Genomic DNA, 19,893 nt, shown 5'->3' with positions numbered 1-19,893 from the left:
AATTCTGCTCTGCAATGTTTCAACTTGCTTTAAAGAGTTTATAATTGAGTTTTGCATAGAGTGAAAATTTGCTTGCATCTGTGGAAATGTAAAACAAAAGTAGCCAACCTTTTTTTTCCACAGTTTTTACTGAATATAGTCGAAAAATGCTGTCATTTTCTTAATCTAATTTCCAAACAAACTAAGCACAAAACTACCATATTAAAATGCTAGTTTGAGGTGTATTGTTAGCTACATTACTACCATGGAAATTAATTTAGGAGTCTTAAATACAAAGATATTATGCTTTCTACCTTATATAGTTCAGCATTCTAATAGATTCTCTCGGCCAGAATCAATTATTGCAGAAGCCAAGGAAGGCTTGACAATAGAAGGAAAATTTGAATTGCTTGGCACACATTCAGGAGGTCAGCATTTATCTCTGTGTTGGTCCCTAAACATCATGACACAAACAGACTGTTTAAAACTCAGAATATCTTTGTTTGTCTTCTCTCTTTTTCTCCCTTCATATCCTCTCCATCACTCAGCATAGTAATATGTTTGCTTGATCTTAGCCTCTCTTGAAAAAACTTTTTTATCCCACTTCTCACTTAACTCTTTTTCTAGACTTGAATTTCAAATTTGCAAAGCTCTCCTCAATGTGGCTGAATGAACCATTTATGAGAAAAATTAAATTCAGAAGGAAAAAACGCTTTCAAATTGTTCAAGGTCTGCTGCCAGCTTGTGTTGTTGCCTCAGAAGTATTTTCTGAATGGCTGAACAGCTGAACAGGGATTCTCCAGGAAATGCAGAATAACTTTTGATCTGTGACAACAACTTTATAAATTATATTATTTTCTTATTTCTACTTCTGCTTTCCTATAGTTTTTGGGTTTTTTTGCCATATTTTTGAAATCCTAGCCATATCTCTCAGTATTATAATCACAACATCTGATTAATATTAAAACCCAACCTGCATATTTCATATTGTCCATGAAGCAAAAGGTCTTGGAGGCAATAATAGAGGTATTGGTAGAAAATTTTCCATCCTTTTATGTATATAAAGAACAAAATTGCACTGGAGTTCATTAGTGAATCATTAATTAAAATGCTTAGACAATGTAACAGAAGAAAAACCTGCTTCTTATTGAACAACATCCGAGATAGGACAAACAAATATTCAATTATCTACCACTCCAATGTGCACATTTTTGAAGAAAACAACAGTATAGAATTGCTCTTTATGTGCAATGCTGACGGCCTGGGTTACTCACAAATCCTTGCTTAGCAGAAGGCCCTCTCTAGAGGCTCTCATCTATCTGCAAGCTGGCTGCCTCCAACATCCTGCTAGTCTCAGGTGAAAGCATTTAAAGGAACTGTACACTTTGCTGTACAGATCCAGGCAGATCTCTCACGATGGAGGTATTAGATGACCAGAGGAAAAATGCACATGTCTCCATGGCATTGTAAACTGAACAGCAGATACATTTTTGGTCTAAGGAAGAATGAAATTTGGGCAAAGCTGAGGGCTACTTTTCTTTAATGGTGCAAAGCACTGAGCAATCAAATATTTTCAATAGTAGTCTGAAAAAATGTTTCCCATAAGTCAAAAATAACCAATGAGAGGATATGGTAGTTAGACAATGAGGAATATGCAGTGAGGGAATGAAGTTTCCTGCAATCTACATGTCTGATTCTATTGTAGGTCTAAAAGATGTAATATAAGATGCCATATAAGATTTTTAACCCAAAATGTAATTAATTATTCTGCCTAAAAATTCTGCTTTTCCACTGGCAGACTTCCACTTGCTCCTCTCTCCAGCTATTCATTCTGATGACATAGGACAGCAGATGTTAATCAAATAACATTTCATATTTACTGTGCATAGGAAGCACACATTTACTGGGAATTCAGAGAAGCTGATCTTAAGATTTCCATCCAAAACTCAAGACATTTTTATGACACTTGTTCTTGGGTTTTTTTTCAGAATTTTGTTTCCCTAGTAAAGACTGTGGACTGGCTTTTCATTCTGTTTTAAGAGTGGACAAGAGATTAGGACTCAAATTTTGTCTTAAAATGATTCACTGCTTTCCTTAGAAGAAGCCAAAACTGTCAGGCTCTTTGGAACTGCTGTTCATATTGATTTCATTATCACTTCCTGGGCCATGCTGTAGGCTGAACAAAGGAGCTATGCAGCTGTGGTTTTCACCCACTTGTTGGTTGAATATGATTTTTGTACTGTGATGAACAAGTCCCCAAGTAAGTTTAAGTGTTGTTCTAGCTCTCCTGGGAATGTTCTTCTGCACAAAACTATTGCAGTATGTGGTACAAAAGCTTTGTCTTTCTTATGCCATCTGGGGAATTCCCAAATGCTGACTAAACTGGCAGCTGCCTGCATACAGCGGATGTAAAATCTTTCAATAAGAGTCCAAGAGAAAAGTGGAATTTACTGGGACCAAGAATATCATGGCTTTTTTTGTTTATTCTTATGAATATTGGACCATTCTACTGGATGGTTCAGGTCAAGGTTTCAGAAAACAAACCAAAATTCCTAGGTTATATTCAAGCCATGTTTGTACTTCAGATATTCGGTGTTTTTCTATCCCTTGGATCAGATTATTTGACCAGTTTCAGAGAAAATAGCCAATTTGGGCTGGCCCTGTTGGTATGAAGATTAGCCCAAAGAAGTTGCTTGTTTTCTTTCCTGTGGCTGAGCAAAACTGTCTATATTCTATTTATACCTGATCAAGATGAGAAGCAGAAAGAAGCTCTAATTCACTATGTTCAAGTCTTAAGAAATTGTTCTAAATTAGAGCAGTCCTGAGACAGCCCTAGGCTATGTTTTAAGCAGCAAACTAAAATACCTGGAGTATATAAAATTCACTTTCAGTGACAATTAATGTCTTCTGCACCAACTGGATATAGGTTGAGGAGAGGATCTGGCTCAGTGTACTGCAAATTACTGGAGACAACCATGGAATGAATTCTGCTTGGCAGCCACAGCACTTCAAGCCCTTTACCTTTTCTGTCTTTAATGCCTGACTTTCATATTGAATTCCTGCAAAGTCAGTGGGTTGGATTTCCTCGCTCTGATAGATCTGATTTTACAGCCAAATGCTTTGCCTTCATCTTGTTACTCTGAAAAATGAAAAGCTCAATTGCTTTCCATTTGTGGTCAGTAATTAACTTCTAGATAGCCCACCACACTATATTCATCTGCAGAGGATTTGGCATCTGGGTCAAGTGTTAATAAGACATAAAATCAGCATATGAAAACTCTGTTAGGAACCATGTCCCTAACCAGTTTGTCCCTCTGATCCTTCCCTATTTTTTAATACACTTGATAAACATTTAATGCCATTTTTACCATCTTTTAACTCACTCTTTTTTTTCTCTCCATATCTCTTTTTATGTTTTATAGCTATAATATCTGTTTTCAGATATTATTAGATTGTCTTTGTAGCTTGGGTGTCATGGCAAACAGGATACTGGAAAGAGGAAGACTCCCAAATCCTGAAACTTTTATGGTTGTACACTGCATTTAGGAAAGAGTGACACTTGCAGTTTAGGCTAACTGAAGCTTTATAAATGTTATGTGAATCTTTTACAACTGTAGCCTTAAATTTCCATTTTGAAATATTCATTGCAATGGATTACCCTACTCCATGTGAAATTCTCTAGAGTAGCCCTTCATGTTTTCAAGTTTTACTTGAATTATTCTACTTTGAAATTAATAATACTTTTATTTCCCCATGGTAACAGTTTCTAGATATTCAATAACCTTAAGATGAAATTATTATAGGAAAATTACACAAACTTATACCCTTGATGACTTAAAATCATTGGGATTATTAGAATGAGAAGGAAGGCCCTGTAAGTAAACTGGAAAGAATAGCTGATACAGATAAGGGGTTTTTTGTATAATTTAATCTTATCCAGAGATTTCTTTAACAGTTGATATATTTAAAAGACTAAGCCATTCATAATCAGATTTTTCATTTCTTTTTCTTCCAGTGATATACATTATATATAATATATTAAATTAATATATATAATTTATAAAAATGCTAATAAGGCCAGTAAAACCAGACTGCTAAAATATTTGTCTGTATAGTTTACAAAATATTTGTTCTGTATAGCTCCTGCCTTGCCTGTCTCATGACTTTCTGAGCCAGAGGAGGAATGAGCCTTGATCTTCCTGCCATGTGCACAAGGTAACAATCATCGAACACCGGCTAAAACTTCTGAAATCAGAAAATTCGGCTTCTTAAACGTGAATAGTCTGAGAGACTTTAGGAAATTTTTCAACTGTTTCATTTTTCAAAGTTTACATTTGTGCCACTTCTTTGCAAATGTTATGATAAATTAATACAGTTTCAGAAGAATTTACCAGAACAGCGGCTTCTAAGAGAGAATTACAAAATATTTTAAAAATTAAACTTTATGTTTTGCAAATGTAAATATTCATGCCTGACTAAAATTAATGTACCCATCCAGGAATAGGGCAGAATCACACTAAGTGATCTATGTGCTGATTCATCTCAGATTCAACTCTTTCATGGTGAATATTTGTATAATTGTATAAAATACTGACATGAGTCTGTTTAAAATAACGAATTAATCATTTCTAATGCAGTTTGAGAAGCCCATACTTGAGTTTGTCAGTTTTATTACTAAAGTTTGCTTCCTGAATGACAGAACTTTTCTCAGGGGGAAAAAACCAAAAAAATAAACGACACAACAGGACAGATCAGCACCTTTAGTGTTGATAAACAAGAATCTGCAGTAGGAAATATTTCCTTTACTCATATTCTCATGGATGTGTATTGAAAGCTATCCTAAAATCACAGGGCAATACAAGTCAGGAAGAGACTTTAGGAAGCCTCTTAACCAAACTCCTGCTCAGAGCTGAACCAGCTCAGAAATCAGACCATGCTGTTTCAGGTCTCTGTCCAGCCTGATAATGAAAACTTCTAGGGGTATCAACAGTGTGAACTTTCTAGGCACTTTGTTCCACTGCTCAACTCTTTGCATGATCAGTCATTTTTGTCTGTGTCATATCCAGTCTGAAGAGCTCTCTGAAGCCTCTCATCCTGTGTCCCTTGCCTCCCAGCCTCCCACCATTCACAAGTGTACACACAGCTGTTAAGAACCTGATTTCTCCATAACTTCCCCCCAGGCCCAGCTGGGGGCTTCCAGGAACTACCTTTTCTCCAAGTTGGATGAGGCCAGTTCTGTCAGCCTCTCCTCACAAGGCAAAATCCTGCAGCCTGAAAATATCTTGGTGGCCCTCTACTGACTTCATTCCAATTTATCAGAATCTTTCTTGTTGTGAGGATCCCAACACTTAATGCAAAAATATCAAAATAGAATGATTTGTAGTCTAAGTAAAAAAGAATATTTACTTCCTTCCATCCACTGATTCAACTGCTGTTTGTTCACTCTCAGATATTGCTGACCTCCTTTGCTGCCAAGGGAGCACTCCTGTCTCATGTTCACAGACTACCAATACCCCCAAAATTACTCTGCAGCCTGGAAGTCCCCAGCCACTGCTCTTCCTTCATCCACAAATCCAGCCATACCTACTCATAGCTGTATATTTTACTTCAGCTCTATGACATGCCTTAATAAAGACCAGAGCAGAAGTAAGCTTATACTTAAATTGGAAATAAATTGCTTAAAATGTTGTTGGGAATCATGGTAAAGAAAAACACAGGCCCCTATGTGATGTAAATTGATACTTATGGCAGCCATGCATGGGTTCAAAACATTTAGCATTCCACTGTTAGCTATAGACATTAATGGGATATTGGTTGCATCTTCAACTCTTTCTCCACTAATCTGTTTTAATTAGATACATGCAGGTTTAACATACCTGCATACTAGGTTCTTAAGCTCTCAGTGAGTTGGACCTTGTGTAATATTAATTTCTGCTGTAATTGAATTCAGGTAAATATCAGAAAGTGGTATGACTTTGTAGACAATAATGCAGTTATATTAACTTTGAATTTGATGTTTTCCCCTTACTTCATTTTAATGTTAGATATAATTCTTTGTCAATATTTTTATGTGTGCTACATAGAAAATACTTACTATGCACAAACATATGTATGTGCACAATAATAGGAGGAACACCTGTCAAGAGTCAAGCTATATTCTACAACTCCATCTGGAGTTCTGCATTGTCTCAGATGAAGCTATTTCATATACAGGTTTGTATAAAAATATGTCATGGTTTTGCCTTATGACCTTTGGAGAGATTACACCAGAAATGCTTTTTGAAGTGTGCTCTGCTATTTTTCAGGATTGGTGCATTTAGATATGATTTTATTAGATATTATTTTGTTCTGATACTTTATCTCCTGTCCAGACTTTTGCATTTCTCTGTACATGATGCTACCTGGAATTTTCCTGCTAGATACTACAACCTCCTTTTTTCTCTCACCTGCTTAAAATTAGAAGCCCTCTATTTTATTTTTCTCCCCCAAAATGTAAAATCCCATCGTTTGTAGCTTTGTTGACAGATTTACTGAGCTGAAGGATGACCTTGGTGATTGAAGTAATGCTGCAAGTTTTCCATTTTAACAATTATTTTGTAGTTTAGGAAAGTATAGAACAGTTCATACAGTACACCCAGTATCCTTCTCCCAGGATTCTATCGATTCTTTTGTGGTACAAAATGAAATAAAAATGAAAGGGGAATGTTGATTGCTCTAGGCTGAAGATTTTTTTTTTATTCTTTGTGTGGAAAGAATTCTTTAGGATTTTTTCTTCTTTTATATATTCTTCCTTATCTTTGGGAGATTGTTTGATTAACAAAAACTTTTACCCCACTTTTTGAACTTGGTTAGGACTTCTCAAGACACTAACTTTAAAGACTAATGCTGGTGTGTTGCATAAAAAGGTCAGCATAGCCTTGTACACACCATGTGCAGAATCTTCCTACACAGGACACATTTTATTCTCTCTTCATGAGATCCAAAATATGCTGGTTTAGTCACTCAAAATCCATCCTTTTGAAAGTCTGTTGTGATGGTTAAAATTGCCCAGCTGCATTGGTGTTTCAGGATATAAAGAAAGAAAGTTCAGGTATTTTCTTAAGGATTTTGTTTTAGCAGAAATCTAAACCTAATGTTTAGGAGCTGGTGTGACAATTAGAGCTATTTCTTCTGTAGAGTCAATGACTAATTTGCAGTGTTACTTGGGTCCATAATAGTTGTCTGTGGTTTTGAGCATCATTTAATATGACCTCACTGAGATTTGTGGCAGATCTCACAGCTGATTCTCATCGTGTTTTGCCTAAGCTGCACTGCTGCTTTACATAGTCAGTCTCAGAAAATGAAAAATAAGCTGATGATTCACAAAGGAAGAAGGAGCTAGTAGGAAAGTTATAACAAATATGTCTATTTTTGCAGCATTCAAGAGTTACCTGCTTCAGAACTAGCATTTGTTAAAGGAAAACATTTTGTTAGCTTGCTGTGAGCCGTCAGAGAGAACTGATTGTTCATCAGGCCAGCCTACAATCACTGATCCCTCTGGATTATCCACAGTACTATTTAGAAAAACTTCTTCTTCAGGCAAGAAGATTTCCCAATGTCATTTACAGTCCAATCTGGCTATCCAGACAGATCTTTGATCTCCTGAGTAATGCAGAGAAAAGACTCTCTCCCTTATTCAGGCTAACTTCTTTTTTTCAGAGACAACTTTTCTTGGGAGTACTGTTGGTCTCTGCCTAAAAATTTTTATGTCTTGTCCAGCTGGATTAACAAAACACTCACCATTGATCAAACAGTCCTTCCACCAAGGCCAGCCCACCAGAACCACAGTAAGCCTATAAAGTAGAGGTCCTGAAAAATCATATATCCTGTTAGCCATCTGAGTGCTCTTAGCTATAACAGCAGGCACTGTAGGCAGCTTCCCATGTTTATGATTTTCACTCTAAAAGCATCCAAAACACGTCCTACTGTGTGTCCACACCCCCATAAAATCAGGCCTGAAGGACTTTCCCATTTTGGCATTGCTTTAGCACTATCAGAATTTCCACTGAGTCCTTGACTCAAAGCATTTACTTATGCTATAAAAGCAGAAGGTTTGTCTGTGCTCAATATGTATAAATAGCTTATCTTGGGTTGATGTATTGTATTTAGAATTTCACTTGATTTTTTTTTAATAATTATTTTATTTTCTGAGAACATTGTCAAAGCTCTATTGCTTGTGCTTTGCAATGTATGAAGAACTGGAAGGCTGGCAGTAAACTTACCTCAACATTTTAATGTGGAGAAACCATTTACCCCGCCAACCACATAAGACTAATACTGTGAATGTTTTACCTCTTGCATTTAAGTAAACAGAAAAAAAGTCTACAAAATTAAGTGGCCAGGCAAATAAAATTATTTATTTTGTTTGTTCATGCTGATTTCATTAATTTTTAATGTGCATTTTGTAGAAAATACTCCATTAACTCTACCAAACTAGAAACCTACTGTCCAAGAACACAAATAAATGTGATTAGTTAAGCGGACATGTATTTAAATTAAAAATTGATCATGAGCAAATACAGCTTCTTTCTGGTCTTTCAGTTCTGTTGCCTGGTAGAAAAATGAATTGCACCATTGATGGTTCACTAACCTAGGGAAAAAAGCAGGCAATGGGAGCTTGTTGTTTAGCAATTTCACCAAAATTGAGCACAGAGTCAAATGATTTGCGAGGCCAAGCAAACATTCAGAGAATAACAGAGAATGAGCTTTACTGAAGAGCAGAGAATGAAATTTTTGTATTTCAGCACAGTATCAAGCAATCATTCTATTATTTGGCCAGATCAAGACTGAGCATGTTGCACCCTATCTGAATCAGCAACGAATATCCCACAACTTCTTCCTGTGCCCATGTTGGATGCTTTGAGGTGAACACTTTGCCTGAAAACACTGAGAAAAACTACTGGAGTACTCAGTGTACTTAAAATGTTTTTAACCTGATATAGCATCTAATTTGTCTGGATTTATTTAAAGCTTTCTAGAAATAAATTGCAAAATACCAGTGTAGGATGTTTCATTACACACACAGAAAACATCATTATCATTACCATCATCATCATCAGGTGCCTGGAGCCTGTGAGACAGATTTAATTATGGAAAGGAATAGCTACTTATTAACAGAAAACAAAAAAAAAAAAAAAAACAAAACCAAAACAATTAAACCCTTTCAATCCTTCTCCCTTTTTTACAAAGCTAAGGCAAAGTCTTTACTGTCTCCAAACCTTCTTCTTTTTGTCATGTTCTTTGTAATTTTACCACTCTTTTCTGAAGAGATTTTTATAGTAGCTGCTTCTTCCCTCTTTCTTTAGATTTCTAACCTACCAGTTCAACTATATGGGATCTTGGTGACGTGGAATGTTCTCTGAAATGTAGGGCCTTTTTTAAAAAAGGTATTTCTTTGTATTTCAAAGTAACTACACAGCAATATCCCCAGCTGGACAATCACTGATGGAAGACTACTATTCTAGACTCAGTCTTAAAAAACAAACTTTAAAAAAATTTAAAAATTGAGTATTCTTAAACAAATTGTGCAGCTCATGACTTTTACAAAGTTGCCATTATTTTTTTCAGAGCACCTCTCCTTAAATGATAAAGATGCCATGAGAAGATGATCCTCAGAATAAACAAAGTGCAATTACAGAGTGAAATAACTAAAAGGCAAGGATAAAAAGAGGCGGAGGGCACATCAGAGAGAAAGGAAAGCTTTTCTAATTATATATGGAAAGGAACAAAGATTTAGACAAAGTTATTCTGGATCATTGAACAGACTTGCTGCAGAATTTTTGTTTATACTGATTTTTTTCTGAGCACAAAAGGAAAGAGACTACTATACTGCAAAATCCTGGACATGTGTGGTGTTGAAATAAAAAAGTGAGCAAGATCTCACAACTTGTCATTGGAGGAATTCAACTGTTATTGTTGTACAGAGAAGAGAAAGGGCTGGCCAAATTCTGGCATGGATTGAAACATGAATATCTTACCCTGATGTTGATAGTTGTCTTCTTGCATGTTTCTATGTCACCTTCTTCCAAACATTAATATCTGTACACTTAGAAGAAAACAACCCCCATAGGCAACTTTGAATTTAAATGAAAATTATATAAATGTAACTGAAAACAGAAGAAGAAACATTTGAAAATTGTTATTAGAGAAATAATACTTATCTTTCTGTCAGTAAGTCTCACCCATATAGATGCATCTTTAAGTGGTTACATTTTCTCTCAGATTTAAGGAACCCAAATACATGTTCATACCTTACATGATGCCTGTCATTAAGTTCACCCATACATCTGGTACGATGTCGAACTAACAAACTATCTACTCTTCCCCTGGTTCCACCAAGAATTACTGTGAAATCTACTTTCTTGTACTTTGAAAGGAGTTGAAATATACAAGAAGTACAAAAAATAGCCAGGAAAAAATAATCCTTAGAAAAAAGAGCATTACATGGTGGGTTGGCCCTGAGTAGCAGCCAAACACACGGAACCACTCACTCACTCACTCACTGCCCACCTTCCAGCAAAACTGGGGAGAAAACAGGAAGAACAAGAGAAAGATTGTGATTTAAAAAACCCAAACACTCAGCAGTTACGATCATAAGCAAAGCAGACTTGGCTTGGGGAATTTAACTTAATTTTTAATATGTAATCACCATTTCACATATTGGGAAAAAAAAATGAAAAAAATTTAAATACCAAGGGCTGCCATGGGCGCATCTGTTCTGGTGCAGGCTTGTCCATGCCTTCAGTTGCTTTGGGGGTGTCCCTGCTCCAGCACAAAGCACCTCCTGCTCCTCTGGCCTTTCTGTAATTTCTGAAATATGATTTCACTGTGTCACTGCAAAGTTCTCTGATTGGTACAGAGGCAACATCAACTCCGCTGTTGAACTGGGCTCTGTCCTGCTGTGGAGCCATTTAGGTGTCCGGAACTGGCTGTGTCTGGACCAGGGCAGTCCCTGACTTCCTCCCCCAGAGGTCAGTCATTAGGATCCCCACCCAACCATGTCATTTAGCAATATGATTGCAGAGCATCAGGTTCTGTGAAGCCATGCTTTTGGAAACCAATTCATTTGCTTGTAAAAAGGGCATGGCATCTCTTACAAGACCAATGCTCTTCTCAAGAACAAAGTTGAACCACAGGGTACAGACTGCCAAAGCATGAGTCTCAGCTCATTTGGTCTTGAACAAAGCTCTTCAGCAGTGGTGCTGTAGTCCATGAGGACCTGAACACAAGCAGCAGTTGAGTGTTAATGGGAGTGGAGACACAATGTACTCTGCAGAGCTCAAGAGCTGGCCTGACTGCCAGACAGCCCTGGTTAGCCTGGCTGGCACCAGCAGTGAGGTGGCCTTCGCTCCCCTTTGTTCCCCTCTAGCATTAAGACAACCTACAGCTGTGTTCAGTCTGCCATTGACCTGAAGGTTATGAAGTTCAATGCAAAGCTGTTGGTGGAGATTGGAGTCTGCTACTGACATGAAAAACTGGTACAGCCAGTGTCATTAGGGTGAAGAGATGCATAGTTATACAAAAAAATGGTATTGTTGTATCAGTTATGCTATCAGAATTGCTCTATGCCAACCCATGAGCAGGTATCTATTAATGCTCTTCAGACACGAAGCACATTCCATTGGCCAAAATGAGTTGGAGTGCAAAAGTAGATGCAGGACCCATTTTTCCAAGAAGCTGAGAGATCAAAAATTATTAGCAGCTGCAATAATTAACAGTGTTAGCTCTTTAGGACCACAATCAAATGTTCACTCAAGCCTTGAGGATCCTCTGAGTCGGTGCAGTTAGGGCAGAACAGACTGTGCAATGAGTGCTGCATGGGGAGCTGGATCAGCCATCTGTTCCTTACTCCTGGGCTCCAAAGGATCAGGAAGAGCAATGGTACTCAGTCTTTTGGTATGGATTCAGATCAGTATGTGCCATTGACAGGCATGTTTGTTGTTTTGTCCTACAGGTTAGTGGAGAAAAGGCTAAGAGGAAACACCTTAGAAAATCAGCTCCAGAGTAGCTAATATTAGAGTAATTGGTTTCAGAAAAGTGATGAGAAGCAAACTTCTTTATTAAAGATTCTTTCTTACAAAGGTTTATTAAAGCCAAGAATTTAAAAAATGAATTCTATCAAAATACTTTAAGCAGTTGTTACTGAAACTATGTATAGGAACTTTATTATCTTTCTGTGAAGCTTTAGCTGAAGTTATCCTCTACCTAAAACTTTGTTCTCAAAATAAATAAAAAATCTCCTGTATTTTGAAGAATCAATATAAAACGCTTTTAAAAGAAAGTGGCATGTTGATAAATGCATGTGATTTGAATTCTTTAAATATTTGACTGATGTTCCTCTTAATAAGCAGTTTTCCATAGAATGAAAATGTTTAGACAAAGACTAGCCAGGAAGACCATGGAATAAAAATTACCAGCATTGGTCTAAATAATTTATTACAAGGAGGGAAAACCTAGCTTAAGATTTAGAAGATTGAATATACTTTTATTGTGACAATGAAAAAAATAAATGCAAAATAAGAATGTCAATACTATGGCTCAGAAAGCAGAATTTGGTCCCCCTGCCTGTTAGCTTTTTTTGTCCATGACACATATTTTTGAGGTGAGATGACTTTATTCCAATTCTGGGACATTTTAGAATCATTTCTTACTTTCTACAAGCATGAGCTTGGCAAGTGCAAAACAGAAAAGAATGAGCTCAAAGACCTATTCTCTGCTACCAGGCATGAGATTTTACAAGAGACACCAGACTGAGGAATGTCAGATGCCTGTCTAAATAATTGACAACTACAATGAAGTGAGGGCAAAAGTCATTCCCAACCTGACTATATTTAAAACTGCCAACCTGAGAAGGATGCATAGTCTAGGGAAAGTGTCTGAGATTCATCTTAAAACCCTGCTGTGTGTTTCCAAGTTCAGTCATCCATCGGCTGTGGAACAACTTTAAATGAGAGATTTACTGAGCCAGTTACTGCACAAAACTGGCTATATGGAAAGTTACATTGTACTGATGAACCAGAGTATATAAATCCTATATCACATTATGGCAAAGCTGATTTACAAACCATCTGCAGCCACACTAGACTTCTAGCCAGACTTGGACATTGAAAGGAATTGTTGTCATTTTGATTTGAGGTTGTGATTTGCTCAGAAATCAATCAAGATCGAGATTAGCTGACGATGTAATGTTAAATTATAGTCAATACATAGACAGATGGAACAAGACCACAAGATCCAATGGGTCTGGAGGTTGTGTGCCAAACCACTAAACAGGCACCAAGTTCAGGGGTCAAATTCTTCCCATTGTGAGTATCCCCTGCTCCTGCCAAAGTTGGTGGGAGCAGCATGTCTACACTGCAAGGCAGTGTGTTTGACAATGATATATTTCTACAAAGAAACCTTTCTTGTGTTATTTACTAATATTGTTTGGTACTGTGTTTTTTGTATTGTTTTGGTGGTTGTTGTTGTTGTTGTTTTTTGTTTGCTTTTAGGGTATTTTTTAATAAGCCTGCAAAACTGCAGAATGTTGAGAAAAGAGATACTGAATGAAATCCTGGTTTCACTAAAGTCGTTGGCAAAATTCCTATTGACTTCCCCAGGGTCAGCTTCACTCTTCAGTACTGTCCCTTGTATATTTTTGCTTGGTGACACCCAAATAAAATGTGCTTTGCTTACAAATCAAAACATTTTTTTATAAGCTGCTAGCTCTTTCAGCGCAGCATGGTAGATGAAATACAAGCTGTGCTCTTCTCTGCATCTCCTATTATTACCTGTCATAAAGAATCCACAATTAGGGTTTAGCTAGCAATTTTGCTGCTGATACACAAAGATAAAAATCCAGATTGTTCTTCCAAATCTGTTTTAGCTCTATGTTACTGATACAATAGCTTGTGGTGGTGAAACAGTAAGCAAATATTTACTTTCATCTACGTTGCCAGGTAAGATGCCCAATGAAAGAGGAGGGATGGATTCCCACACAGTAGAAAATTAATATATTCCACAATGTTGCTGTCATTGAATTTTTAAAATCTTCCATTTGGATTTACTGCAGCAGCTATTCCAGTGTACCAGATCTTGGCAGACATTTTAGAATTACTTCAGGGACAGCAGGATCAAATCTTTGAGAGCTGACACCAGCTCCTGCAGACACACACAGGAAGAAACCCATAAATTATTTTTTCAAACAAATGTGACTTTAAAGAACATAAATGAAAGAGTAGTACTCAATATCACAGCATTGGTATTTCTAAAATTCCACAGTAATCTCTTGAAAGTCTTTTACCAGCTATGGAGATAGAAATGGAAGATGAGAGAGAATGAGTAGGAATGAGTAGGGAGCAAGATGTGATGTTCTGAGTATGAAGAAGGACTATTTTCTCTTTTGCAGATTGACCAGTGGAGCAGGAAATATCTTGTACCTGACTTGGGATTGTAAGTAAGACAATTTCTTTTTGTGTGGAAAACTGGTTTTTCAAGTTGTATGAAGAATAGGCAAACTAGTTGGCCTAAACTTAATCTCTCTAACTGTGGAACAAAACCAGTATGATAAATTGTAGAAGGTGTAAAAAACCTCTTCTTCTTTGAAAGATGCTTCTTTTCTGGGAAGAAATTCTTCTAACTTGATTTCTGTCCTGTTTGAACAAAGTAAAGTTAAAATATTTTCTTTTGTTACAGCAACATCAAGTTGTTATCATTATAGAGAGAGTAATTTCACATTGATCCAGAAAAAAAAATGGAAAACAAAATGACTAATAGGAAATAAAGCAAATATGTAAATTATTTTAATTTTAAAAATTACCAAAATAAAATACTTTTAATGTTGTTTATATTTTTTCAAAGGAATGGTTCTCTTGAAATTATTTGACCCTATTTATAGACATTGCTTTTTCTCCTCTGGTTTCTTTTTGCATTACTGTTCAAATAATTTCAAATTTTGATTTATGCTTGTATGGCAACACAAAGGGTTGAAGCCAGTGACATCTATTAAAATAGCCTGTGTCATAGATCATGCTATGTTTCCCTCATCTGGAGGCATTTTCCTGTGATCTCTTTGAATTAATTTAATTTGAAAAATGTTGTTCTGGAGTTAGAGTACAATGAATTATAGTCATTTGTTTTGGAAACTGAAAAACAAGAAATAACCAGTGCTTTTTTTAATATACTAATTGTTTTGTTTATTTAAATTAAGAAAACTGTATGCCTACAGACATGGTACAAATTCTCAAGACTATACAGCATTTTCTCTGCCCAGCAGCAAAGATTAATAAAATATAATTTGCAATTAGTTTCTTTTCACACACTTTTGTAAAAGGAGAGCAAAGGAATTTAAACCAGAAGGCACTAATTTATTTCCAAATAAGGAAAACCTAATTTAGTGTTTCTCCAGTTAGCTGAGGATCTTTATCATCTTGAAACAAGAGGGAAGTCAGGGACATGGCCTGTTCTCAAGAGCCCAGGTGGGTACCATGAAGCATCTCACAAGGAAACCTTAAAGCCTAAACAGCTGGGGACCTTCCTTTTAGTGAGGATACTGTCCTGCTGACAGGCTCTGGGCTGGAGCATCACCATGTCTGTCCAGAACCACACAATATTGTGCCTTAGGCTGTCATAACAGCCAAACCCTACTGATTCAGAGCTGGAATGACAACACTTACTGCTTTCTTCCCTGACAACAAACAGCGCTGAGCGAGGCACAGTGCTGACACGTAACGAGAGCCAGCCTCTGAGAAAGGGCCTGCTCTAAATCAAATCAGACTAAAAGAAAAGCACAAGGATTTTTTTTTTCTGTTTTACAAATGGGAAATGTTATTTTCAGGGAATGGCAGATTCTTATTTAATAGACTCAAAACTTAATGGGAAGCAAATATTCCGATTCTAATATATACTTAAATCTCTTTAAGCTGCTCTGGAAACATAGGTACTATACATGAGCATGTGGGGTAGAAATTACTTACCCCGTCACAGAAGCACTTCCCCTCATTTTTACATCTGCTGATGGCCCACTAGCTTCAGGTACATAGTTCTGATTCATAGTGATATAAGGGAATAGGAAGTATATCTGGATGAGACATTTTTCATATTTAACTCTAAATATGACTCTGAATTTTGCTTGGTATATTACTAGCCTCGCAGATTTTAATCTGGTAAATTATTTCTGGTTTGGGTGTTTCTTTCCAAATTGTGATGCACTGGGTTTAGTTGGGTTTTTTTGTTTGTTTGTTTGTTTTAAATTAATATTAAATAGATTGGGCAACATAGAAATAATTTACCTGTGTTGGTATGCTAACGAAGATTTCAGTAAAGTGTTTGCTTAGATTGTTAACAAGTAACATCATTTGGTTTATAGATTTACATTACTTGAATGCTTAACCAGGGAAATCATATTCTTCTCTGTGAGAATTTTCCCTCTAAATCAGTAATCAGAAAAAGGAACGTTAAATAATTTGAAGGAATGATAAAACAAGTATAATATTAAAAAGGACATCGCATGTAAAAACCTGAATATTTCTCTAAATCCTCCAAATTCCCTATCTTGGTTTGTAATCTGTATCTACAGTGCATGGAACCTTAAATAAATTATGAATGACAGGACAATCTTCCAGGGGTGAAAATTTTCCCCAAGGCATTATAGCTCTGAGAAATAGCTGACAAATAAGAAGTTGTATCTGGTGTGGTAGGAATTGGTAAATTTAGAAACCTTAATTACTCTGGTGTTAAATATGGGTGAGGAAGTTTTTATTAATGTCTATTCCTGCAGGGTAGATTTTTGGGTGATAACTCACTGGTTCAGCTTCACCAGATTTGAAATAGAATAATGCAATGCATGATTATTTTGAAGCCTATTTAAGTCTGTAAATGACAGAAATTTATCTTTTTAATGTATGTTGAGTTGCATTTGACCACAATAGCTAGGAACCAAATAAAACAGGCTTATTTCAACAATATTTTATCTTTTCCTTCCAATTCCCAAATATCATGTAGCAGGCAGAAATCTATGCTGTTATTTCTAGAGTGTTATTGGAAGGAGATGAGGTAGCATGGCTAGAGGAAACACATCTCTTTATTATATTGAAGTGGTTTCTCTTTTTTTCTTCAAAATATTTTTTTCATAAAATCATCTATTTCTGAACTCTCACCATTTTTATGTAGGCATCTTACAGACATGATAAAATTTGCATTATTTTTAACTTTAATCTCAAAAATAACTTCAAAATATTTTTATTAATTGTACATACATTTAACATTTCATTTTCAGAAGGAAAATATTGTTTAAGAGGCATTTCATTTAGATCAAGACTTAATTTTTAAGAAAAATATACAGTTCAAACATGTAAAAAAAATATTGATATGCCTGAGAGAAAAGTCTCATATTGAATGTACTAAAAGGGAAGCATCCTCAAATGGTTGACAGATCATAAAAATGGTTTCCACTTATTTTTTGTGGTAGTTAAACCAGTCAAAATAATGTAAAGCATGATCAGTGACATCTATGAGTATGGTTTAAACTGAGAAAGTTTGGAAGGTGAGGGAAATCATGCTTTCACAAGAGGCAGTCTGTTCAGTCCCAACGCAACAAGAAATACAAAAATCAAATGGGAATGGTCTCCTAGAAACAGCTGAGATGACCTCAGACCTTCTGAAGGTCTGGTGGACTCTGTCTCTCTCTCAGTAGCACAGTCCTAGCCCTGGAAGGAAATGTCAATCCCATGAAAATAACCTGCTTCCTTCCAGCAGAGACATGAGACAATTGGTGAAAGTGTTTTAAATACACATTTCTTATGTTATCACTGTTTTATTTTAAGGTGCTTTGATTTTCTCCACACACACACAAACCGACCCTCAAAAATTACTATGCAGTAATCAGCAATTTTTAAAGTAAACTAATCATCATATATAATAGACAATGCCAAAAAATGTATTAGAAACACATATTGGGGAATAAGCTTTGAATCAGAAACCAAAACAGCTCTGTGCTCACTTTTTCAAGCTAGAAAGCACCAAGCAGAAGTGAAAATACTACTGTAATACGACAGTTAGAAATTATTACAAAATCACTATTAGCTAGAACTCATTGTTCTGCTGGTTGAGAAGGTATGAGATCTTTTTGATTGCTCAACTACAGTAATTGCTGCCAGATGGATGCAATTTTAAGATCATTATTTGTAATCCTTCCTGTGCCCAGAGTACTTTATCTTGAAACAATTGCAATTAATATGTTCCTCAGCAGTTTTTTGCTGAGATAAATTCTTTTCTTGCTCACCCAGGTTAAAACACTACTAAATTAATCATTGAACAATTTAGCTAAGGAACATAGCTTTGTTGGTGTGCTGTTGTTTTTAACATTTAATTAGAAGGAGCCTGAGAGCTGATTAGCTGATACTGTACTCAGTATGATAGTGCAGATCATTAAGAGTCAGATGCAAACCAAAGCACAGTATCTTGTCTCACCATGTGCAGAGTACTTACCTGAGTAAGCAGAGCTCTCCTGGTGTGAAGTATGTCAGTTCTTAGGTGAAAGGAGATTTTGTCTAAGAGACCTGGTATTGTCAGGTATGTGTGTGATCTGACCAAAACATGTGGGAGCCAAATGCACCAAGGGCAACCAACAGCCCAGAAACATGTCTCTAAGGATGTTTGCTTCAGATATGCTTGCTTTTCAGAGCTACATTCTAACTTATAATACCACATCTGTAGCATATATTCTTACAAAGCCCAGGTGTGACTTTACCAAGTGAAAGAAAGAGCCAGGGTAACTATGGCTTCTTCCTGCTGTTAGCATTGGTCATTTCTGCACAAGCCCCTAATTCCCTGACACTGATGTGACTGGACAACTTCCCCAGCTAGACTGGGTCTGCTGCTGCTAAACTACCAGCAACCTACAGATATTACTGGAGAAAAATAATCTGATCTTTATAGACTGATGTAACAGGACTTTGGTCTAGCAATATACCCTGTGTTTTTTCAGCTGAAAAAATTGTTCGTAAATGTTGACCAGCAAATACCCATAACACACTGATACCTGATTCAACTTGCATTTCATTCAACTGTAAATTTTTTATTAACTAGACAAGGAATTGGGTCAGACTACAGATATTCCATCATGTGTTACAGTAACTAACAATTTGCTGGGTATGGTCCAAGAAAAAACATGAATTCTAGGCATGTTGACAAATCACTCTTTCAACTCTGTGCCCTCTGAGCTTACTATTTTGGACTCTTTCTTCACTTTCTTCATGAAGTGTGGTTTTAATAAAAATTATTATTACAGTTTGGCAGAGAAAAGGGGATGATAGAGGCATACACAGTTCAAGGAAACTCTTTTTGTTAACCATTAATTTCTACTTTTGCCTAACTTTGAAAGAATGTGAATAATTAAATTTTTCTCCCTAAATACTTTATTTTTTATTTTAGACTGCTAATGATTTTTTTTTTGTACTCTACCTTGGACTCAAAAATTTTAACAATTGTTTTTCAAAGAACAATGCCACAAAAGAAAACCTCATTTCAAATCTTCTCAAGTAACAGCTCAGATGCTTTGTGGTCAAGTACTTTTTTCAACACAATGTATCTCATCAGTAGAAAAAAATTACTCTGTGGGAGATAAACTCTGATCTAATTAAAAGAGCTGGTGAAGGAAAAAAAATAACCACACTCCTTATTCAAAAGAAAAACCATCCTGTGAGGCTTCAGATTAGGGCTCTTAACAGGGTTCGCACCAGGTGTTATCTCTTTCATGACTCATCCAAAAAGTGTGAGCAGGCAACAGCTGGAACTTGGACTCTGCCTTTTTCTACAGGGTATTGGATGCCAAAAAATGGGAGCAGATACTGGTCCTGAGGTTCCTGAGTGCTAGTTTCTGAGTTGGCACTATTCCTG

General features: G+C 36.3%; 1 protein-coding gene across 1 annotated transcript in view; it reads left to right on the top strand.

The window, feature by feature from the left end:
- TMEM196 (transmembrane protein 196) overlaps positions 1-19,893 on the top strand; it is a 101,198-nt gene that overhangs the window by 56,494 nt on the left and 24,811 nt on the right. The window contains exon 2 of the mRNA XM_077175792.1: positions 14,405-14,448. The gene's annotated coding sequence lies outside the window, so the exon portion shown is untranslated. The remainder of the gene's footprint in view (positions 1-14,404; positions 14,449-19,893) is intronic.

This window comes from Agelaius phoeniceus, chromosome 1, assembly GCF_051311805.1.
Source record: "Agelaius phoeniceus isolate bAgePho1 chromosome 1, bAgePho1.hap1, whole genome shotgun sequence".
NCBI lineage: Eukaryota > Metazoa > Chordata > Aves > Passeriformes > Icteridae > Agelaius > Agelaius phoeniceus.
The sequence above is the reverse complement of the archived record's forward strand: the minus strand, read 5'-3'. Positions and strand labels throughout refer to the sequence as shown.